Raw genomic sequence first — 25,111 nt, 5'->3', positions numbered from 1 at the left:
GCAATGGGACAGTGCTAACACTATCAAATAGTAAGTATTCATTCGGGATTACTGTAGTTCAAATAGTGCCAGATGTGTCATGTGTCATATGGCTGGGAATCAGATGACTGGAGAGGGGTGGAAAATGTTTAGGGCATATGGTGAAGAAGTGGGTCTGGGGAAGTGAAGAATAGCAAATGCTGGGCCTGCAGGAAAAGAGATTTAAGGGTAGAACAGCATCAGTGCATTCATCTGTGTGCAGTATACTGCATGTGACATTTAGTACCAAAGATTCTTTATCAGTCTCGGTAGATATCAAAAATAGCAAATACATGTCTTCTATTCCACTCTGCAATCATTCCCATCTGCTCTGTATGTTTGTTAGTGCATATCATACTGTGTGTGTGTGTTTGTCAGATAGCAGCATTGACAGGCTTGTGAGGGTGCTGATGGCTATCGGTAGGCTTGGGCAGGGACAAAACATCCTTGATATATCTACAATAATAATCCATACACCTTTTTTGTCAAAGAATGCCCAACTGATAACACTGGCAATTTAGTGGGGCGAGGATCCCTCCCCTTCCACTTTCAATTTTCTTTGGAGTGCTTTAAAAAAATATGTTTGCTACTGGAAAAGCACATTTAGCAACACTTTTAAAGAGTGTGTCTCAACCATCTACTCCGCTCTGAACTTCAAAATGTTTCAGAGGATTTGGTGCTCCAGAGAGGAAGGTAAGCTGGGCTAAATGTGGGCTTAGAGAGGGTCAGATAATGAAAAAAATGAAGAGACGCCATGGGTGAAAATGTTCAGACTTTAAAAAAAAATAAGTAAGGAGGGGAAGAAAAAAAATAAGCAGAAAAACCTTAAGAGAGGGGCTCTTATCTAAACAAAACCCTTCAGTGAACGTAGAGATGCTTTAGTGTTTAGGTTTAATAAAACGCCTAACAGCAGCCCTGGAGGAAACAGCCACTAGTGTTAATCTGTCTAATCTTGTTTTAAACAATGGTGCTATCTCTACCTCTACCATTGATCATCTCCCTGTGTGCTATCTGGGCCCCTGAGAGAAAAGGCTTGTCCCACATTATACCTCTCAGCAGCCAATCCTCTTAGTGCCTAATAATCTCTTTTATTCCAAATAGATATCCACAGTTAGCATCACGGTGCCCTCAGCTACTGCTAAACTGGCTAAATCTGCATGATACAGTGCACCAAAAGGAATTTTAGGACATATTTTACTCATGGGAGACTTTAATCGCTTGAGACGTGCATTGCTGTATTTTAGAGTAAAGATAAATAGACAAGAATGGGCAAATCATTCCTTGAAGGGCAGTTGACTTCTTATACAAGGATGCAAAAAAAAAGGATGTTTATTCAAGCCACTCTGACAACGAAGTAAATTTATACAAAAGATTGATGCTTAGATATGCATAGATATAGAACAAAGCTTAAGATGTAGCTCATAATTCTAATTATTTCAACAATGATAGAATGATAGAGCTAGAGGCTTTGACTTTAGGATTTTTATAGATAAGGTCTATATTGGAGTCAGTGACTATGATTACCAGCAACCACAACATAGCCTAAATTTATTGACTTGAGCCGTCAAACAGTTTTTGGTCAATGGATGTATTTATGGATTCACTATTAACTGTACAATTATACACTGGTTAGCATAGTGCTTATCATTGTTGCCACACAGCACTGGTTGTTCTGTGTTCTGTGTGAATCCAGCTTGCTGGGGCTTTGTAGAGTTTGCATGTTATTCCTGTGTACCCCCTATGTCTGTATGAGTTTCATCAGGGTATGTCAGCTTCCTTCCACCATCCAAAAACATGTATGTTAAAGTTCACAGATTATAAATTAGCCAAGGGTTTGAAAAAGACTGAATGGTTGTCTATCTCTGTGTGCCATCCTTGAGAATGGCACCCTGTTCAGGGTCTACTGTACAACTTGTCTTAAGTGTGTTTCTGCCTTTCTGTGACCCTAAATTGCATAAGATATTTTAGAAAATAGATGGCAGGAACGGTACCACTGTAGATTTTTATGACAGTCAAAAGGGAGATGTTTATGCACAGGGTCTCTTATTCTGACAACTGGCCAGACTCTATATGCCATTACTGTATCCAAGTCCCCGCCTTTCTAATCGGCTCTGAGCCGATTCAGCTTCTGTCAAAAACAGATTAGTTATGCATTTTTAGGAATGCAGGTCAGAGAGCAGCTTCTAGGATGTTCCTGAAACACTTTGCTGCACATCTGGTGGAATCACAAGCAATGGATTAAATGGTTGAGAGTAACTATGGCACAGCCATCCCTGGTGGGATTCTAGCACACTTGTTGATGAAAAGTTGTCTATTTCTAAAATTTGATAATTAATACAATCCAAACTTCTTTCATACATGGCTATATGTTCACCCCATTTAACAGAGAAAAATATATTAAGTAAATCCCACTTTATATTTTGGAGCTTGTAATGTTATCAGCAGACAGATGTGTTAATGACTTGGCAGAAAAAGATATATTGAAGGTATCAGTGATATTCCTAATCTCTTTAACAGTATCATAATACACTGTGCCCTGTTTGTGTAATTAAAAATAAATAAGTAAATTTCTTACTTCCTATTGCTTGATTTGGGTAATGGCTGCTCGATATCGGCTGTTAGTATAAAAGGAATTAATTCTGATGCTTAAAAGACAACCTGCAAAACTGAGAAGAAGCTAAAGTTCTGCACATCATGCTAACGGCTTCTAAAAGATACAGCAATACATTGTTAGCCAACAATATAAATAAATCATGTTCAATTCCTTCTAATGATCTCTCCTTATTGAAATAGTTTCTGCAACTGGTTCATTTTTGTACTGTTTTTACTTTTGCTCAGCTATTAAGAGTGAGTACCAAATTTCCCCTTGTGGGGCAATTAAAGGATTATTCTATTTATATTATCATGGTCCTGGGTCTGTTTTCCCGAGTCTTTTCTCTCTGTCTTTCTGCCTTCACAGTCATGTACCCATGTGTGTCTGTTTTCTCCCATCCAGGTGTCTTAGTCATGGTTTCAGGGTTTGTATTTCCTGTTTTATTTTGATAGTCGTCTGTTTCATGTGTATTATGATCAGTTTTGCCTCCTCTGTCTCATCAGTCAGATTAGTGTCAGCTATGTTCCACCCTGTAGCCTGTTCCCTCATTATCCTCCTTGTGTATATATTAGGTATGTCACAATTCAGGGGCAGCATCCTCCTGAGGCTGCATTTGAAGGCCGATTACGTCACAGCCAGGCGACGAAGGCTGTCTCAATTTGGCCGACAAATGCGTCCTTCATTTCCCCGAATTTGAGGGATGGGTCGGGTGTATCCTTCAAGGCCCAACCTATCCCAGAATTCATAGCGCGGCCCAGCCAATTCCAGTTTCCAACAATGGGGGCAGCTCCCTAGTTTTAATATTACTCTTTCTAGTTCACAAAATAGAAATTTTCAGGCGAGAATATAGCTGTGTAAACTTCAAATATCTGCTTGATTTATCAAGACATTACATATTTGCAAAAGTGCTCCGACATTGTCGGAGATGTCTGTTACCCACCAGCTTGATAGCTAACCGGGAGGTCGAGGCTCACTAGAGCTGGCGAGAACACCGGACTCCCCGCACATCGTTTTCAGACCCCTGCGGTCTTTTGCTACTCAGGTTAAACATGATATAGAAGTTATTTAGATATCTTAAAAATGTTATTGTTTGGCTTTTTTCAGTGTTTTATTTGTTCGTGAGTAAATCTGTTTGGCTGAGATTAATCACAGAAGTGTGAGATGGTCGAGAGTTTACTCCAATGTCATGTTATATATTAGCGAGTGAGGAGCAGACGGCTGAGTTTATTGAACTCCACCGAGACAGCTGGTGACGCAAATCTGAAGGATAGACCGTCCCATTTCACAGCCTCGCACTTCTGGCCTTCTTGGTCTTCGAAGGACCCGGCCCACGTAGACCGCGAAGGCTGGGTCCTCCTAAGGATGCCGCCTATGAATTGGGACATACCTATTGCCTGCATTTCCTTCTGTTCTCTGTCACGTTTTCCCTCATGGTTGTGTCCTCCCTTGGAAGATGTTTTCCTTGTTTTGTCAAAGGTTTGAATTTTCTAGTTTTGTTTTTTGCATGTGATTTTAGTTTAATTAAAACCACCTATTAGTTTACTCCTTGAGTTTCTGAGTCCTGCTTTTGGGTGCAACCTCTACCAGCCACTGTGATATGGCAACTTGAGCTTTCAGGCCATATCACCGTCAGGTGACATTTTGACTGAGCTTTGTAAAAATGACGCTTTTCTTGGCCAAAATGGAAACAAAGTCATTTTTGTAACTTTCCTTCAGATCTAATCAGTGCCAAGTATCTTCAACACATTATTTGTTACTTATGCCATTAGTCTCGACCCCATGATAGTCCAAACTCTATGATACTATGAAACTTGTGATGCAAATACAAAGTGTCCTTCATTGCCATTAAGAATTTAGGGCTTTGCAGCCACACATCTACTCATGCTGCTGCTAATTTAGACATAAAACCATACAGTTAGTGCTTCTTCCTCTCTATCCTTTATCTTGTATGTTCCCTCTTGCTGTACTTTTTACACATCTTCATCTGTCCTTAGTACACAGTACACAGTGCACAAAGCATTAGACAGCTGAGCACTGTAGGGAGCTCTAGTGTCAGCCCTAACACTTAAATTTTAAACCAGTAAAATTATAGGGGACCAAGGATTTGTTCCACAAAAGCGAGGTGAATTCAAGAGATTCTTAGACACCTTCTTAAACAGATGTTTCAGACCCTGCTAGAATTTCTAAACGGTTCCCTTTGCTTTCAGACTCTAAATACAATGTGTTAAAGTGACAGCAATATACCACAGGTACTATAAATTAAGGGCAATGTGTGCATGTATTCAGTTAAATAACTAATCTGGCAACAGCTGTTATTTTAAGATTACGGATTTTATAATTGGAAGATTTTTGTGCTTTTTAACCAGGATAAGTTGCATATGTTATTACTACTACTAATACATTTTACACCAGGCAGCTGTACATGTTTGGTTTGGCATTTTTCTTTCCTCCAGATGCCCAACCTGACACACTTCCCCCCAAGATGTGTGTCAGTTCCCAAAAATAAGGTGGTCAGTGTTCACTTCTTAGGTATATATATATTTTTAAAAAAAACCAAAAAACACTATAGTACTACTATTACCAATTTAACATAAAAAGAGTCTGCAAAAGTGATTAAAGGCATTAAGAACTTAAAAAGTCTGTGAAATCATAATGTTTACCATTAGCTGATCATCCGTCTCTCTACTTCCATCAGCAGCAGTGTCTGATGCATTGAAAGCAGCACCTACACAGCTCTGCTGTACTGAGTTTGTCAAAAAGAATGATGTATTGCAGCTGGATAGTGCTCAGTTAAGCCCCCTGCAGTGCTGGGTCAAACAACTTTCCTGGTGGAAGCCCTGCTTTGCATTCTGCAGATCTCAAAAGACAGCTTGTCTTCTTCTCATTTTTCTCTATCAAGCGTCTTTTTCTCCCCATCAATTTAATTTTATAATGAAATTTAGAAAGTTTAGATCCCTCTTGAGCTTTGCTGATTTAAGGACCTATCCAACATATTTCAAAACAAACAAACAAAACAAAACCAAAAAACACTTTGACCTAAAATTCACAGAATTTAATTTCTATGCATCCAGTTCAAAGGAAGTCAGAATCAGCCTTAATTAGCACAAGACTGAAACTACTGTAGGAAAACATAATTAAGTAAAAGCAAAATATCCTGGTCATGGTCGTCTTTATATGCAGTTTCCTAGCAAATGAAAGTTTACCTGCTTTAACCATGTTTTTTACTTTTTTTTATATGTAACCACAGGATTTCTGCTTACACCTTAAGGACGAGGTCTTTCACCAACAGTGTGCAAACATGATGTGACCTCAGTTAAATGAATTGGCCTGCATCTGTGACTCTCACAGAAGAACTCCATTCTCAGCCAATATGACATCACTGCTGAAGTCATGTGTATTAGGGCCTCTGTGGTGCTGCTATTTTGCAAACTAAATTTACATTAGCATAGCAATATTATATCATAGCCCACTTATTTCATCAACCTCGTTCAAATATCTGCCACCACAACACAAGGTGACAGTAAAGGGTAACATATCATCATCAGTGCTAATTACCTCCAAGTAAGAGAGTAATTGGTAGTAATGAATGTGGAACAGCTAATTTGCATATTCATAATAAATGTTACACTACATAAACACAGCTATGAACAAATAAGAGTGAACTGAGCAACCTCTGTGGTTAACTAACACACTGTCACTGCTGCTGTTTTAGTAGCTGTTACTATGAAAACAATATTTGAGAAAAAGGGCACAGGGCATGAAATCATAGCATGAGGTCATATGTATATCTTACTGTATTACCTCTACAGGGCTGTTAGTAATATGCTCATTATGAATGTGCATTAAGAAAACACCAAATGTCAAATATTAAGACACAAAAAAGGCCAACAAATTCAACTTTGAGACTAAAAATAAAGAAAGAAATAAAGATAACATGAAGAACAAGAAGCAATATAAGAGTGCAAACCAAGGCAGCTCACTGTATTATTAAAGTAAGATTATTCTGTTTTCTGTATATTCATTTTGTTTTCTTTGTTGTTTTCAAAGATAGATTAATAAGTTACAGTACAGTAAAATTCATATAAGGGGTACCGTGACAGATGTTTACACTGATTAGAAAGACATTATGCAGAATTAAGTAATAGACAATAGATAGTGATATATACTGGTTTGTAAATAACTGGACATGAATAACTGGAGGAGGAGGAGGAGGAGGAGAAGGAGAAGGAGAAGAAGAAGAAGAAGAAGAAGGCCGTCAAATGTGACATGGTATTTATGTCTCTGCTTGCCAATCAGACCCTTAATATTTTTCCACTCCCTCTTTCTTTTTGTAGAAGCTGACTTAGTGAAGAGTCAAGGTCAGTCATTATGAAAGAGGGAAATGAAAAAGTCATCTAATGTGGGCTGCAGCAATAAAATGTGCTGGTTCAAAATTATCTAATCTATCATATCCTTTTACATATGCAAAAACTAGGTGATAGAAATGCACACTGACACAGACTTAATTTGCAGAAATTATACAAACTCATTTAAAACTTGCAGCATTTTAATGATGTGTGCAAACAGAACATGAAGCAACATTCATAGCAGGCACAATTTATGTGACGTCCATGAAATTACTTGACTAGATGCCAACATGCAAATGTACCTAAATTGAATCTATGGATTTTGAAAGCATTAATTTTTTAAAACATTTATTTCTAAAATGTTTACATTATTTTTGGCACTGTTTATGACTATAGTTATCAGTTCTTGCAGATCTACTGGCTTTTCTAATCTTTTAAATATGAGAGGTAGCCAATAGTGAATAATAGGGAGGCAGTGAAAAACATTATACATAGAAACATACATCCACACAAACACACATTATATAAATTATATATAAGTGTAACTGCAAGTGTAACTGTAAACTAAAAAGGCTCTTGAGCTCAAAGCTAATTCCACCCAGACCACATCTACACAGTAGTGCCAAACAGCAAGGTGCATGGGGGAATATTTTGACACTCCCATCTGACTCAAGCCTAATGGGGCGGCAGGGTCATGCTGTTTAATGGCAGTTAGCTAGCTGAGTGACAGCACTGCACCAGGCCAGGGGCTCAGCTGTCACGGATCACAGGTGTGCTGCTGAGTTATGTATCATTGCAGGATGTGATAAGGTCGACAAGAGAATAGGTAGAAAGAGGAAACTGATAGAAAAAAAAAAGAGAGAATGAGAGCACGGGAAGGAAAGGGTGCTGGAAGAGCCCAACAAGCACTTGGATGGGCGTGACATGCAGAAGGTACACAGATCAAACCAGAAGGCAGGAAAAAACTGTTTAAAGATATGCATGTAATAACAGCAGAAACTTTAAAAAAGACTAATTCAATACACAAAGATTCAATTCATTGACCAATTCTTTCAGTAAACTGACAACGCCATGAGAAAGACACTAAAATGTAAGGACTTTGTCAAAAGACGTTTACAAGCCTCCACACTGCTCGTGAAACCTGCATGTCCTGTCCCTGTGTGCAGTTTAAGTGGGAAATGTCAGAGACAATTAAAATGCAGGGCTAACCTTTCGGGAGGGAGATTAGTGCATTTCTACATGGGCGCTTCATACATGGGGACAAAGAATGCTTCCTTGACTATTCTTAACAATTTTGGAGACAGAAATTGCTTTTATTTCCAATACAGAATCTAATACATAAAGCTCACTGAAGTATGGCTTCCTTAAACACAGTGAAAGCTGATAGTGAGGAAAAGAAAATTCTCATAAACATTACAATAAGTAATATTTGCATGTTAGGTTGCAATTTTGTTCTTCAAATTAAAATACTGCGACAACTTCTGCACCTCCTCTTGGTTTTATATCCACATATAATGTGAAATATAACCCTTGACTACCAACTTTGTTCAGTGACAAGTCTTTCAGTGAAAGGGTGCTCCTGCTGGTGGCTCTACAAATGCAGCTACACATGCACGTCTCTCCAGATGATGGAAAGCCTAATTCAGTGCTACAAAGCCTGCAGGAGAAGTTGATATTCCAGCAATGGCAGTTTGTGCCTACAAAGCAAGAGACGCTTATCAAAAATAGGGTCAAAGAGCATCTGATAATAACAGCATTTTAAATAAAAATGTGTCAAGTGTGAGAAAGCATATTTACAAAACTGGATATAGCTCTAGTGTCCAGTCTCTGCCCACTTCCTGTTTTCCCTAGTGCTGTTCTGCCAGACAGGTTAGTTAACCTGACTAGTACTATAGTTACCATAAATTTCTGCGCTGATGTTTGTCACTACAAATTAACTTGTTTTATAGTCCATTTAATTCAGAGAAGTGTTCTTTGCTCAAGCAAAGAAAATATGATTTCACATCCAGCTGAAAAAAGTGGCTTTGTGCAAAACTATCAGGCCTTTCAAACCTGGTACCAAAGGTCCAGGCTGTCTAAGAGGAGGTGGGGGTTTTGCTGCAACTGCAATAAGTTTGTGTGTTAGATATCCTCAAAGCATTACAAATATGACATGAGTCAAATGTTTAAAGGACACCACAAAATTTGCATCCTTTGCATTTTGTAGATTTTTTTTATTACCCACATAATATAGGCAATATTTCCAATCATCACTCTTGATGATGATTGGATGAATACATTATAATTCTTGCTGAAAATATATTGACAAAGCAACCCTTACAATTACAATGAATCAGTCAGATTCTATTTATATTTGAAAGGTCATTCAGCTGACTGTATTGACCATATTTCTGTGGTTGATGATGGCACAGAGTATCGTGTTAGTGGATTCACGAAGCTCAGACAGAACACACTGTTGTGGTATTGCCCTTTGTTGGATGTGCACTTTTAGCTATAGCACTGGTTTTATGTTGATTACATCACTAACCATGTGCCAGCTCACTGGCTCCTCTCAAGGCTATTTGTCAGTTATGTGTAACCTTCACCTGACTTTCAGACCCCGTGAACTAAATAACTGGCTCATCTAACACTGGATGAAATCAGCATTCCCAACTCCTACTGTCTCCAGCAGCTGGAAACAAAATTTTCAACAGGCTCACATAGCCATCTTATCAAGCCATTACCATTGTTCCTCTGCAAAATTGATATGTGCATCTAGCATATTTATGCAATTTAGTCACACTAGACATGATGAAAATTTCCCATGTTCTACACACACACACAATATCTGTATGTGGACCATGTGGACCATCTTAAGAGTGAAAAACAAACATGATTTAAATTTGGCTGATATCCCTGTCAAGGTCGTCTCCTTGTGTCTGACTTCCAGCATGCCTATTTTTTGTGCACTTCTTAAAATTTAACCATTTGAAGAGGACAAAGTCTCAAAGAGCCAAATCTGTCAAGCTGGGGTAGGTGGTGAGTGATGATTGTGTTGTTGTGGCCAGCAAACAGCTCACAATGCCATAATACTACAGTTTATAGTTGTAGTTATTTTGAAGCAAATATTTATATCAGATGCTTGGAGATGTTATACAGCGCCCAGCTGACAGACTGGCTCATTTTGAAACACAAGTTGATGTATCCTCTTTGCGCTATGTCAAGGTTAGTGGTGACATTGCAAACACACACATGCGAGTAAGAATGGAAATTTTTAGCAGGGAGCAGGGAGATACCTTGAAGCAAGGTATCGCGGGGCGATCATGGCTCAAGACTTGGGTGTTTGTCTTGTAATCGGAAGGTTGCCGGTTCGAGCCCCGGCTCGGACAGTCTTGGTTGTTGTGTCCTTGGGCAAGACACTTCACCTACCGCCTACTGGTGTTGGCCAGAGGGGCCGATGGCGCGATATGGCAGCCTCGCCTCAGGGCAGCTGTGGCTACAACTGTAGCTTGCCTTCACTGGTGTATGAATGTGAGAGTGAATGAATAGTGGTATTGTAAAGCACTTTGAGGGGTCCCGAAAAGCGCTATATAAATGCAATCCATTATTATTATGAAGCGGATAGCAGGCAAAGTCGAATCATTCTAGGTTTTATGACTGCTTCTAGTTTTAATGATACTCTACAGGATGAGTTCTATAACTCAAGCCAGAAAACAGAAAAATGTATTTTGACCTCAAAGTTTTGGAAAAATGCCCCAAATTCAAGTATGTATTGATTCTGATTGGTTACTCCATCTAAACTACTCACATTTTTATGAATTCTGAGATTGTATGAATTGGAGTTGTATTAAGTATGAAATGCAATTGTGAAACTGCCAAAACTAGCACTGGCTGTAACAAATTCTAAAGCAATGAATTATTGTAATCATATTATTTTTTTCAGTTACACAGTAAAGTAATGCATTACTGTACTAAATTCTGTGATTAGATTACAATTTCAATTGTATCATTATCATTATCATTGATCCATTATCTGTACACAACAGATAAACCTAACCCTAAAAAACAAACATTCCTTTTTCTTTCTATGTGATTGTGCTACAAGCCACTGATTTGGTGGGTTTGGGCTCATCTTTTCATCTTCATACATAAAAAACTAAAAGATCGTATGTGAGAGTAACACAAAGCGTGTGCAATAAATTACTTTCTCAGGTGAGTAATGAAGTAACAGGAAATGGCACCTAATCACTCATTTAAATTTTTATATTGGATTTAAAATCAAAATCCCAAAAGTTTTTTGTCCAGTGATATACTGCACTATTCTTCAGAAATGTTTTGTGAACTTCTGTATGTTAATTGTAACAAGACAGAAGCCAAAACAATTTTTTTTAAAAATCAAACAACACAATGTGGAAATGATGACAGTCCATAAATGCAAAAACAATTTTCAATTCTTAGAATACTAAAAATATATATGCTAATAATAGCAGCAATTCTAATCAGGCCCAAATAATTTTAAAAATTTGTATTACATCCTACACCATTAAACACTCTGTCACCGTTTTTCCACCTCAAATAAGTGAATCAGGCTTTAGGTAAAACTAAAGAATGTAAATGAAGGCACCAGGAACTATAGAATATTGTATTCTATCATGCTATATGTGTGTGCCCCAAACTGCCATGGGCCTGCAGGCCCACCACCCAAGGAGAGGCCATAGGGGATCAATGAATTACATACAGCTATCAGGGGCGGAGAGCGCGGTTTACATTAGCAATAAGTTTCACTCGTACTTGTGGAGGTTGAGCTAGAATGCTCTGTATGGTCTGTGTCACTGATTCTGTTGTTTCTGGGCATAGCAAAGTGGCAGGTTTGGGGTTTGGTCACCTCTTTACTTTTTGTGGCTGGTGTGGTCTTTCTGAAAGAATATGATTACAGATACAACAGGTGGAAATGAGCTTCCTTCACAGGCTGTTTACACTCAGTCTTAAAGATAAGGTGGCGAGATTGGCCATTTGTGAGGGGCTCAGAGTAGAAATGGGACTCCTTGCATAGAGCCAGATGAAGTGATTTGGGTATCTGACAAACACTTTTAGAAACTCACAGTATGTAAATACATTTATCTATTACCTTTAATCACAGTCTGTTTATTATTACAAGCCAGGATAATATTAACATTTTAAGAATAATTTACTTCCATCAATCCTTTTTGAAGCCACAAATGTACAATAAACCATGCGCAGTATTTACAAAGCAGATTTACTCTGTAGTAAGAAAGTCAGAACGACTGTAAATCATCATAATTCTGTCTTAAACCATTAGTTTGAGGTCAGACCTAATTATTCCAGTATTTTGAGATAAGACAAGACTGGATAGTCCTAGAAGCACCCTAGGTTAGGTGTTTTGGGTTATGCCCTACCAGACACTCAGTATTTTGTCATCACCCTGTCACATTCCTCATGCATTCCTCCTCCAGCATAGACAAGAGGGTCGGATTGTATGCTGCTGACACTCATGGTCAGCTGTGGAGTTCACAGAAGAGGAATGCAGGATGATAACAGAAAAGTCTGTTTTTCCTCACTTTCAGGCATGAATGTGTGTGTACTTTTCACCATTTTCACAAGGATACCTGACAAAATCACTGTCAATACAAGTTAAACATGAAATTGAATTCAAGATTTTCAGTAGGATCGAGTATAATATTACTTTTTATTTTTGTGTGTAAAAATACTGCAGTGAAGAAGTAGAGACACTGTGGTGGCTATCACATATTCTACCTCCTCCAATTTCATCACACCATCATCATTATCTGCACATTTTCGCTGTGCGGCGCTAACGCGTTAACAAGCTAACCGTGCTACAGCTTTGATGCCGTGCAGCCCCACGCACGGGGCGATCCGCGTTAACTCACTAACGGAGATTTGCCACGTTAATGCGGTTATGGCGTTAACGTCATTTTAACGAGATTAACGCTGACACCACTAAAAAAACCTCAAGTAAATAATGCCAGGAGTCCGTCATTAATCTGAACCAGGACATGCCTATGCTACAGTTTTCTTTGTTCTGTTTGTACTGTTGGCAAACTGATATATCACACTAAGAAAAAACATGGGGTGGTAGATATTAAATGAGAAATATGGTAGATTTGATAAATTAGATATTATTTTTATGAAATGAAAATTACATTTATAAGGTACTGCAGGTGCATAAATGCTACAAATAGGTCATTTCAGGTCATTGGGAGGTGGTTGCATGTTTGCAGGCAATATAAATAAAAACTTTTAGCTGTACCTGGGTGCCAAGTTTGATTGATCAGCTCCTGAATGTGTAGGAGTTCCTGGGTAAGCAAATAGAAAAAGAGTTGGCGTATTGTAGCAAGACACTTAATGATTATGAGCACATGCACTTGGAATTTAAGTAGGCATTCATTTAATGCATTTGTGATGTTCCCAGCTAATGTGCTTTGAAAGCTGCTACCATTAACAGTGTACTTGCCTGAGTCAACTTGCTTTCGTTGTTTTGAAACGGTGTTGGATTGAGTAAGAAGTGGTGAAGACTACTCCCATTACCCTTGATGAAAGAGCTTCTTCCTAGCTCAGTAGATAGCTAAAACCCTTCTATATGTACTTTATATGAAGAGTTCAGATAGAAAATCCACTAAACAACACCTCAATGAAAAATGACAAAATACCCTTTGGAGATAGAAACCTTGAAGCCCCAAGTCCATTCATCAGCAAAAGCCACTGTGTTCACAGGCCCAGTCGAAAGACACAATAGCATCCAGTGAAATTCAAAATGGTGATATGCATTCTAGCTGGTTCTTCAATTATGAAACAGGTTACACAGGATGAATAAACCTGTGGTGATTTCACATAAGTTAAATGGAAATGTCATCAAACACATAATTTTCCCCCTTCGAAGGCCAACGATGCTGATTACAGTCGCAATGACAGGACTCTCTATGTAGCATGCACACACAACACCACTATTTCGAGCACAGTATAGCATGTAGCTACTGTGTAATGCAGTACCATGCATTAACACAGGCAAAGAGGATTGCCCCACCTAAAAACACACACATCTTCCTCCACTCTTTAACACCACCACCAGCCACTGCTGTAATAACTTTTTAAAAGTTGTGCCATTTAAGCTTTACACCTTTTTATAGAGAGCTAAATATCCATACACTCTTCTTCTTCTACAGCACAGGCAACTATAAATCTCACAAGGTCTCAGTTATGCTGATACAGTTGGTGGTGAAACACATTAGCAGTGAGGCTAGCAACAGCAATGATAAGAAGCACAGAGTGGAACAGTGTACAGCAGTGGGCCAGTCATCGTAAACCCTCTGGGAGCAGACACAAAAGATCATGTAACACTTTGTCAAACAAGTCTATAATTAAATCAATCCACATGCTGAATAAAAATGGAAACATCCCTTAAGCTCATTTGTAGTAACTGCCATGCTGTTGTAGTTCTGTTGTTCAATCAGTTTAGAAACCTTTTATCTAAAATCTCTGAAGTTAATAAATTAAGAGATTATATAAAATAAGCACCAATTCTGGTCCAAACACCATGTAAATGTATAACCTTATATGTAGTCTGTCTGCAGTATAGGATGAAGTATACTTTAAAGTCAGATAACAGCCCATGATTGCTTGTGTGTAGCCTAAGTGGTGCACTGGAGCAAGTAATAGGAGGCAGTGATTGGAGAAATGGATGACTCCTCAAAAGTCACCTTGAGTGAATAGAACTCATCATTCATATGCCAAACACAAACACACACACACGGACGGACGGCTAGACACACACACCTGCAGCTGAGTGCAACTGACCAAGGTCTTCGTCAACACAGAGGACACAGACCATGTTGTACTGTACTGACACTCATTAACTGTGTCTTTTACCAAATTTTTCTTCATCAGCACTAAAGATGACAATGCTGGCAGAAGCATACTGTGGAAGTATTTTGCGTCCTGCAAATTCAGCTCTTGTTTTTAAATGGGATTTACATGTGAATTTCATTTCCAGTACAGTCTGAATTGTCTAAACATTTATATCAGGGAAAGTGTATACACATAACAGTCATGTAAAAAAAAAGTCTTTGCAGTCCTTTGAAAAACTAAGTGCTCTTCAAGGTTAGACAACTTTTAGAACCACCTTAAGCAGCAATAACTTAGTAATCACTTTCTGTATGACTTTATTACAGGGAGTGCAGAATTATTAGGCAAGTTGTATTTTTGAGGAATAATTTTATTATTGAACAACAACCATGTTCTCAATGAACCCAAAAAACTCATTAATATCAAAGCTGAATGTTTTTGGAAGTAGTTTTTAGTTTGTTTTTAGTTTTAGCTATTTTAGGGGGATATCTGTGTGTGCAGGTGACTATTACTGTGCATAATTATTAGGCAACTTAACAAAAAACAAATATATACCCATTTCAATTATTTATTTTTACCAGTGAAACCAATATAACATCTCCACATTCACAAATATACATTTCTGACATTCAAAAACAAAACAAAAACAAATCAGCGACCAATATAGCCACCTTTCTTTGCAAGGACACTCAAAAGCCTGCCATCCATGGATTCTGTCAGTGTTTTGATCTGTTCACCATCAACATTGCGTGCAGCAGCAACCACAGCCTCCCAGACACTGTTCAGAGAGGTGTACTGTTTTCCCTCCTTGTAAATCTCACATTTGATGATGGACCACAGGTTCTCAATGGGGTTCAGATCAGGTGAACAAGGAGGCCATGTCATTAGTTTTTCTTCTTTTATACCCTTTCTTGCCAGCCACGCTGTGGAGTACTTGGACGCGTGTGATGGAGCATTGTCCTGCATGAAAATCATGTTTTTCTTGAAGGATGCAGACTTCTTCCTGTACCACTGCTTGAAGAAGGTGTCTTCCAGAAACTGGCAGTAGGACTGGGAGTTGAGCTTGACTCCATCCTCAACCCGAAAAGGCCCCACAAGCTCATCTTTGATGATACCAGCCCAAACCAGTACTCCACCTCCACCTTGCTGGCGTCTGAGTCGGACTGGAGCTCTCTGCCCTTTACCAATCCAGCCACGGGCCCATCCATCTGGCCCATCAAGACTCACTCTCATTTCATCAGTCCATAAAACCTTAGAAAAATCAGTCTTGAGATATTTCTTGGACCAGTCTTGACGTTTCAGCTTGTGTGTCTTGTTCAGTGGTGGTCGTCTTTCAGCCTTTCTTACCTTGGCCATGTCTCTGAGTATTGCACACCTTGTGCTTTTGGGCACTCCAGTGATGTTGCAGCTCTGAAATATGGCCAAACTGGTGGCAAGTGGCATCTTGGCAGCTGCACGCTTGACTTTTCTCAGTTCATGGGCAGTTATTTTGCGCCTTGGTTTTTCCACACGCTTCTTGCGACCCTGTTGACTATTTTGAATGAAACGCTTGATTGTTCGATGATCACGCTTCAGAAGCTTTGCAATTTTAAGACTGCTGCATCCCTCTGCAAGATATCTCACTATTTTTGACTTTTCTGAGCCTGTCAAGTCCTTCTTTTGACCCATTTTGCCAAAGGAAAGGAAGTTGCCTAATAATTATGCACACCTGATATAGGGTGTTGATGTCATTAGACCACACCCCTTCTCATTACAGAGATGCACATCACCTAATATGCTTAATTGGTAGTAGGCTTTCGAGCCTATACAGCTTGGAGTAAGACAACATGCATGAAGAGGATGATGTGGACAAAATACTCATTTGCCTAATAATTCTGCACTCCCTGTAGTTTCTCACACCATTTTTGTACAGTTCTCTTAAGGTTCTGCCATACCATTTCATTACCACCGTGCTTGACAGCTAGCAAGAGGTAACAGCTGTTTTTATAGAAGTGGTCACATCCACAACCTGATTGTACATGGTAAGATTTTAACCCTGTAGATGATCTCCATTTAGTGAGGGTTGTTCATGATTGGGAGATCCACCAGTCGTCCTATTAACAGACCCACTACCTCCTAAGCCATAGCCACACTCCTCTGAATGTTCTGTGTATGCTTTTTGTGCGACGGAAGAAATCCTGTGATCGTTGGTCAGTGTTGTCTTCTGTGAACATCCAGGGAGTTTGTGTTTGTAATATAAGCTGTAAATTACTCTTTTATTTTGAAGCCACCAAAAGTATTAATTTTCCAAATCCTATTTTTTAAACCTGTTTAACTGTCAAACTGTTAACCTGTTAAATGATTCACTTCTTTCGTCTGTCAGGTGAAAAAACCTTACATATGCAATTTAAAATGGTTTTTTCTATATAATTAAAGTATGATTTCAAACATGAATTCACTGTTGAAGTGGATGGTTTCTAATCACATTCCCCCTGAAGTCTATTGAAAGATAATCCTTTCTCTATCCAGGCTCCCAAGGTCATTTTTGTCTTTGTCAACAACAGCAACAGTTAAGTACAGGATATTATGTATACCCAGTTCTAGTAAGCCCTCAGTCCCTGCACGTGTTCAGGTTTCACATTATTTCTAGAATTTGGACAATTCTGATTGGTTAGAATCATGAGTTCAAGCTAAAGGCAGCTCCAAACAGATAACAGAAATGTAAAACAGCAAAGCCACTAAATTGCAAATAAGCATCCTCCATAAGATCAAACTGAAGCCATAAACTTCCCCATCAACAACTCTTCAACTTAGCTACTTCAATAATAGAGTAACAACACTGGTTTGCTTCTATTCAACAGCAGATTTTACTTGTTGTTATTCATCCTGATTCCCAAAGGGAAGGTCTGCTACAGACAGCACAACAGGTGTCCTACTCAGACATACACACACACACACACACACACACACACACACACACACGTACGTTTAGTCTGAGAAACATGGTGGCTGCGGTCCACTGATTCCTCAGTGAGCGACATGCATCATTAACAGCTTTTAAATGCAGAGGCGTCCTGCCTTCAGGATCTTCTAACAGGCTGTCCATACCCCCCCTCCTTACGACATCCCACCCACTACATACACTCTTTAAAGTGTTACTAAAGAGGCTTAACAGCCCATTCCAAAAAGCCTGCATGGGGCATTTGTACCCCATAAAAAACCCAACAAGCTACAAATGGCACTTCACTGAGGAGCATACACCGATTGCAGTACTGCGATGCGTAAGGACAGCAGCAGGTGAGTAAAAGTGTTTTCTCTACAGTGGACTTCTTTTCCAATAATTGTTCAAAGATCTGTGAGCACTAACAGAAGACGGTAAAAATATAGCCTTAGAACAACTTGTAAAAGCATAGATATATACATTCTTTAGACGAGTATTCAGGATATGACTGTGTCACGACATGACGTGAAATCTGAAGCGGCTGTAACGTCCAGCTTGTTTCCTTTGAGGTAACTGCAAACGCAGGCTAAAAGGAAGTGATCATGAATGAAAAAGGCATTTCTTACGATGATATTACACATCAAAACGTGCATTTGGCTGGTTCAGCGCTGCGAGCTGATGGATCCTTGTAATACGTCACTGAAACATCAAACAATACGTATATGCTGTTTTACATCTGACGAATGAGCTTTAAAGAAGTGCCAGCGTTTGATGTCAATATTGTGCGGATGCATTTAGCATGCTGAGGATGTGTTGTTGACTGAAATCTGTAGTAGGGATTGTGGGATACGTTTAGATATCTATAAATAGAAAAGTACACACCATTCTACCTCAGTTGCTTGTGTCTAAAATCAGATTACTGTGTCATGAAGCTCACATGAAAGCCTTGAACCTGCATAAGAATTCAGTCCATGAGATTAATCATGCCTTGAAGCGATTAAAGGAAAAGAATAAAAACGATAAATAAGGAGAACACTATGGGGAAACCATCTAAAATGGCTTCATATTTCACTTGGACTGCACTGTAAATGAATGAATGTAATAGAAAAAATAGGAGTTTAAATGGACTATAGAATGTAAACGTTCGGGATTTGAATTCAGTCATTTTGAAATCTTAATAATATTTGATAAATTCACTGATGCAAACAGGACGTTGTGCTTATTTTGATAGAATATTTGTCATTCTTCGCAGTATTCAGCGAAACATTTTTGCATTTCGTGTTTCGGAACTTCATAGAAACGCCGTAATTTTGTAGAGTTTTTGATAATAATGATGATCATAGACTTTTTATTGCCAGTGCGGACATATAATAATAATGATAATAATAATAATAATAATAATAATGATACATACGGTTCGGCGTAGGAATAAAATCTTTCAATAAATACAAAAAAGCCACCGTAAAGCGGCATAAATAAAAGGCAGAAATATCCCAATTCCGAAACCCTAAAAAGCAAACGACAATTTTCGGCAAAATTTAAAGAAATAAATATTCTCAGCAAACGTACGCCATCAAAAAAAAGGTGTAGTGTGTCTTTAATTCCTCGCTTTTGTGGTGGCGGCAGCAGCAATAGCGAGGGCATCCCAGGCGAACCACAAAGCCAAGGGTTAAAGACGATACCACGCTGACTCTCCCTAAACGACATGCCACGCCATTTTACCAGCTCTTTATTTTCCCGGTCATAGCAAACCAGCTTCAACTTCCTGCTCGCTCGCATGCCATTCAAGGACAAGGATGAGAGAAGCAGAGCTGGAAAAAAGGAGGAATCAGTGTTTCAGCAACATTACGGGAAGGTCATTGTCTGCGAGCTTACCCTGGGAGAGAAGTAGAGGGCCTGAGCCTGCCAGAATCTATCTTCGGCGACCGGGAGCTGGACCTGCAAGAGACCAGAACAACAAAGACAGTTTGTGACAAAGCTGAGGCGCCGCAGTCCGAGAGGAGTGAAATCAAATGTGACATTTTTCATTTATTTGTAAATGCCTCTTTGGCGGCACACTCACTCGAAACGACAGTTGGGCTCTTACCAAGTTAAGGGGAGCTGATGGTAGAATAGAGGGATCCTGACAGAGGTTGTAATGAGATGCCGCATTAGGGCCGCTCTCTCATCCACTCTCCCCTCTCTCGCCCAGGAGCACGCCCTTCACTTCCAATCTACCACCCCAACCATTTGGAAACGGTTAACCCTATGAAAAACTACACTAACCCTCTTTGGTGCTCCGATAAAACCTTTGTGGGTTTAGTTTCTCAGAGATGCCTTTGATGATACAAACGCTTTTTTGAAAAGGATTTCGAAACATTCAACGCTATGTGAAGATGGGGAACGATTCACAGCTTGCATCGCCTTACTTCACCAAAACACAGCCAGTGGTTGTAAAACACGGAAAAACACTTGGAACATAACTACGTACTAGCCAAGAACTGTACTTACAGGGATCATTGAGATTCTCTTCAATATTGTTAGAACATTACCTTACAATATAAAATATGTTGCTATGACTGTTGCAGTGATTTAAAAAAAAAATCCCTAAAAATAAATATATCTGAGTAGATATCAGAATAATGAAGATATTCTTGGTTATTTTGGTGCTATATAAACAAGATCGACCAACTCTCATATAAAATAGGTTAACCTAGTGCTACCTAGGTTACTGTCTAGACAGTAAAAACCTGCTTAAACACTGGTACATCTAAAAAAAAATAATAATCTGGAAGAGTTGTGTAATACTATTCCTACTTTTAATTAAGTTTACTTAAATGCAGCATTATTATGTTTAATGTCTGAGTATTTCTCTCACCACCTCAGAATTAAATATTTTAATACTATATATGATTGGATTGCTATTAAATGCAAGGACTGAGTCATAATTTTCCTTCCACAAACTGGGTCAAGCTGAAACGAGGTCTCAATGGAGGAGCTTGCAAGGAAAATGAACTATTACCCTCTACAAGTATGTGTAGTGCCCTCTAAACTGTCCTCACAGATTGAGAGAGTGTGCTATATAGTGGGCAGCATGTGAGGAATGACTTATGTACTTCATTAAGCTCAAGTAATTTCCCTCCCAGATATCACGTCGCCTTCAAGCCTCTCAGTAATCCATCCCAGCAGCTATCAGCTAAATTTAGCTCTCCAAAGCACAATGCTGCACTGCGTCATAACAATGTAGGTAAAATTGTCTGCTTCAGACCAGGTTCTTCATGGTGTCCAAGATACTTGCATATGTTTTAGTAACTGTTGCTGTTGTGTATAAAGGCTGTAGGTTTTTGGTTGGCAGCCAATTCGTCAGTGCTACTTTTTAACTAATTTCTTGCTTCCTTTTTAGCTAATTCCTTAATAATTCTACGACAGTAATTAGATTCATTATCAGCGTGAGACCAAACCTCAGCAGCATTATCCAAACTTGGACATATTATATATAAATTTAAAGGACAAAAAACTTTAATTGAACAAAAAAAGGTTCATTTAAGAATTTAATTTGGTAAGTGTGCGTTTATTGTAGTTCTTTTAGTGTTGGGATACAAGCACATCACTCCTCAAACCCAGGTACTTATTTCATCTATAGTGTTAATGCTTTGAAATAAAACTGTAAGCAGAACAACAATCTGAATACAATATCGCTTAAAATGCCTAATATTTTTTTTTCTGATGTTGTAATTTTTGCTATGGTGAACACAGCTTCCTGAAATGGTCCCTTGGAATGTTCTGTTACAGTGTTGCTGTTACTGTTTCAAAATAAAAGGCTTACAGTTTTAGTGGACAGACACCCTTGTTTAAGAGTGTGTTTCACTGAAACATGAACAAGCATTGGCAACATTTATTTTCTTTCTTCTTTTCTCCTTTTTCCTCATTTATTTACTTTTTCCTTCTCTCATTCATCTTTTTGAGAAAATTAATGAACTCATGAATTAAAAAATAAATTAAACACTATTAGGTAAAATTTACTAGAACCCCTGTTAGAACCATTTTGACTTCAGAATTACTTTAATTCTTCATGACAACAAGATACAGGAAACATAAGTGACATGATGACATCACTCAGTTGTTGTAGATTTGTTGGCTACAAATAAAAAAAAATATAAAACTCCCATTCCACCACATTCCTAAAGTGTTCCATTGAATTGATCTGGTTCCTGGTGAGGCCATTTGAGTACAGTTAAGTTTCTGAAATACTCAGGCAAGCCCATGTGGCACCAAGAACAAGTCATCCAACAAATTCACTTAAATTCCCATTCTTCTTCATTATGATACTTGGTGTGAACTTCAGCAGGTTATCTTTTCCATGTTTATTTGCCTAAATGCAATGAGTTACTGCCATGTGATTTGTTGATTAGATATTTGCATTAATGAGCAGTTCATCAGTTGACTATATGTAAATGTCAGAAATTGATTGAATAAAGATTTTCTCAAACACAAAATGCAAAACATGTTTGATATATTTGATATCATCAAACTTGAAACCAAAGATCTTTGCTCCAAAATTACCAGCTCAGCGCTTTTCCGGATGTTCATTACTGGAGAGTCCCTAAAGGTTATAATGAAATGACAACCAAAATGCTGTCAGCCCATAAATACATTTTGTGAAGAAAAACAACTAGGTACAGTAGACAAACAGAAAAAAAACATTTAATGAGAAAATATTCCTAATGTAAAACTGAGAAAAAACAAAATCAAATTAATAGAACTTCAGCTATAAAGGTCATTAATAAATAAAGGACAGATCATCTAAAGTTCACACTAACTTTTGATCAGTGTCATGTATTGTAGACTTATCTTCCCTAAATCTTCCAATATGCCCTAGTAATGACTTGTTTCAAAAAGAATGATAGCTGAACTCCTCTTAAATGCACAAATTGTCCACTCAAACTACCGCTATAAAAACATGAGATAGGAGAGAGAGAGAGAGAGAGAGAGAGAGAGAGAGAGAGAGAGAGAGAGAGAGAGAGAGAGAGAGAGATATAGATATATAGATATAGAGATAGATATAGAGATAGATATATCTATATAGATATATATCTATCTCTATATCTATCTCTATATCTATATATATATATATCTATATCTATCTATCTATCTCTATATATATCTATCTATCTATCTCTATATATATATATATCTATATATATATATATATATATATATATATATATATATATCTATATATATATATAATAATAAAAGTAATAAAAGTCCGAATATATTGATTGAAACTAAAATATATTGAGTATCAGATGTTTGGACACAGGTTCTTATTTATTACTTTTCCTTTATTTTCATTACCATTCACATCAAATTTTCACTGAAGGCATCAAAACTGAATGAACACATATGGAATTGTGTAGTAAACAAAAAAAAGTGTGAAATAACTCAAAACATTATGGCAACAAACAATTACCTAAGTAAAGAGAAACGATAGTCCATCATTACTTTAAGAACTGAAGGTCAGTCAGTCCAGAAAATTGCTTTGAATGTGTCCTAAAGTTAATTCCTGAAAACCATCAAGTGCTACAATGAAACTGGCTCACATGAGGAGCCTTGAGGTGACTGATGTTGTGATTTGGTGCTGTACAAATAAAACTGAATTGAATTGATGGCCGTCCCAGGACAGGAAGAGCAAGAGCCACCTCTGCTGCTGAGGAAGAATACATCCAAGTTACAAGCCTCAGAAATCGCAGGTTAACAGCACCTGAGATTAGAGCCCAGATAAATACCACACAGAGTTCCAGTTGCAGACACATCTCTACATCAACTGTTCAGAGGAAACTGCGCGAATAAGGCCTTTATGGTCAAATATCTTCCAAGAAGCCACTACTAAGGAAAAGCAACAAGCAGAAGAGATTTGTTTGGGTTAAGAAGGAGGGGAATGGATATTAGACCAATGGAAATCTGTGCTTTGGTCTGATGAGTCCAAAATTTGAGATCTTTGGTTCCACCTGCTGTGTCTTTGTGCAACGCAGAAAAGGTCAAAGGATGGTCTCTATATGCATGGTTCCCACCGTGAAGCATGGATGAGGACATGTGATGGTGTGGGGGTGCTTTGCTGGTGACACTATTGGGGATTTATTTATAACTGAAAGCACACTGAAACAGCATGACTACCCCAGCATCTTGCAGCGACATGCCATCCCATCCGGCTAGCGTTTAGTTGGACCATCATTCATTTTTCAATAGGACAATAACCCCAAACCCACATTCAAGCTGTGTAAGGGCTATCTGACCAAGGGGCATGATGGAGTGCTGCGAGAGATGGCATGGCCTCCACAGTCGCCTGACCTAAGAGTGTGCAAAGCAGTAATCAAAGCAAAGGGTGGCTATTTTGAATAATCTAACATATATAAAAAATGTTTAAAGTTATTTTACACTTCTGTCCAACTTGAAAAAAAAATCTAATTAATTAGAGGCTTTGTAATTAATTAAGCGCATTTAATCGCACGAGAAAATTTGCCCCAAAGCACAAATTTTTTTTTTTTGGTTTTTTTTTTATTTAAAAGGGTTTTAGTGGGCAACAGAATGAAATAGTAGTTCTCTTTCAAACATTCGTTTCGGAGTCTCACTATGGGGAACGCTCTCTCAGCGTTGTCCTCAGAAGCCTCTATGTCATTACTCCAGCCAGCATTGGCTGGCAGTTGTGACGCTTGCGTCAGGGAGGGGCCACCCTCCTCCCTATAAAAGGGTGTGACGCAAAGCGTCACCTGTCATTCAATTTCCTCTTCTCGCTTCTTAGAAACCTCATCTCTCTGGACTGTGAACGTGAGTGCTAGCTTAAATGTCCACGCGAGCAAGCAAAGACAGTGTTAGCTGTCCAGCCATTCCAAGGTAGCTACACCAAGTTTCCTTAATATGGCAAACTGCAAACCGCTGCCCAGAATTTGCCCCTGAGGTTGCAAAATCTCACGTTCAGATACACATGACGCTTGTGTGATGTGCCTCGGGCTGCAACACGCCCAAGCGGCTATTTCCACAACGGGTGAGTGCGAACACTGTGCTCACTTTACCCTAAAAAGCCTTCGCCAAAGGCTAGCTCGCCAGGCTAGCCTGTCGAAGAAGGACCCAATGCTGCCTCCAATCAGCCCACCGATGGAGCACACTGAGTCAGCCACACCAGGCACCAGCTGGGGCGAAGAGATGGATATCGTCCTCCCGCTGGTGGATTATGCCGAGGTCAGCTGCGAAGCTATGTTGTCTGATTCCCTCGAGGCTAATGACGAGCTACTCAGCGAATGCTCTGAGGGAGCGTTGGAACATCTTGTCTTGGACGAGTATGACGACGTTTTCTTTGCCCCCTCTGGTTGGAATTCTGTGACACAAGGGGCCGAT

General features: G+C 38.7%; 1 protein-coding gene across 2 annotated transcripts in view; it reads right to left on the bottom strand.

Annotated features, from left to right (window-relative positions):
- The window catches only part of naaladl2 (N-acetylated alpha-linked acidic dipeptidase like 2), a 460,031-nt gene that overhangs the window by 413,722 nt on the left and 21,198 nt on the right, over window positions 1-25,111 (bottom strand). For both annotated transcript variants that reach the window (XM_005451121.4, XM_013270770.3), the window contains exon 2: window positions 19,613-19,675. The gene's annotated coding sequence lies outside the window, so the exon portion shown is untranslated. The remainder of the gene's footprint in view (window positions 1-19,612; window positions 19,676-25,111) is intronic.

The sequence above is a fragment of the Oreochromis niloticus genome, linkage group LG23 (assembly GCF_001858045.2).
Source record: "Oreochromis niloticus isolate F11D_XX linkage group LG23, O_niloticus_UMD_NMBU, whole genome shotgun sequence".
Classification (NCBI taxonomy): Eukaryota; Metazoa; Chordata; class Actinopteri; order Cichliformes; family Cichlidae; genus Oreochromis; species Oreochromis niloticus.
The sequence above is the reverse complement of the archived record's forward strand: the minus strand, read 5'-3'. Positions and strand labels throughout refer to the sequence as shown.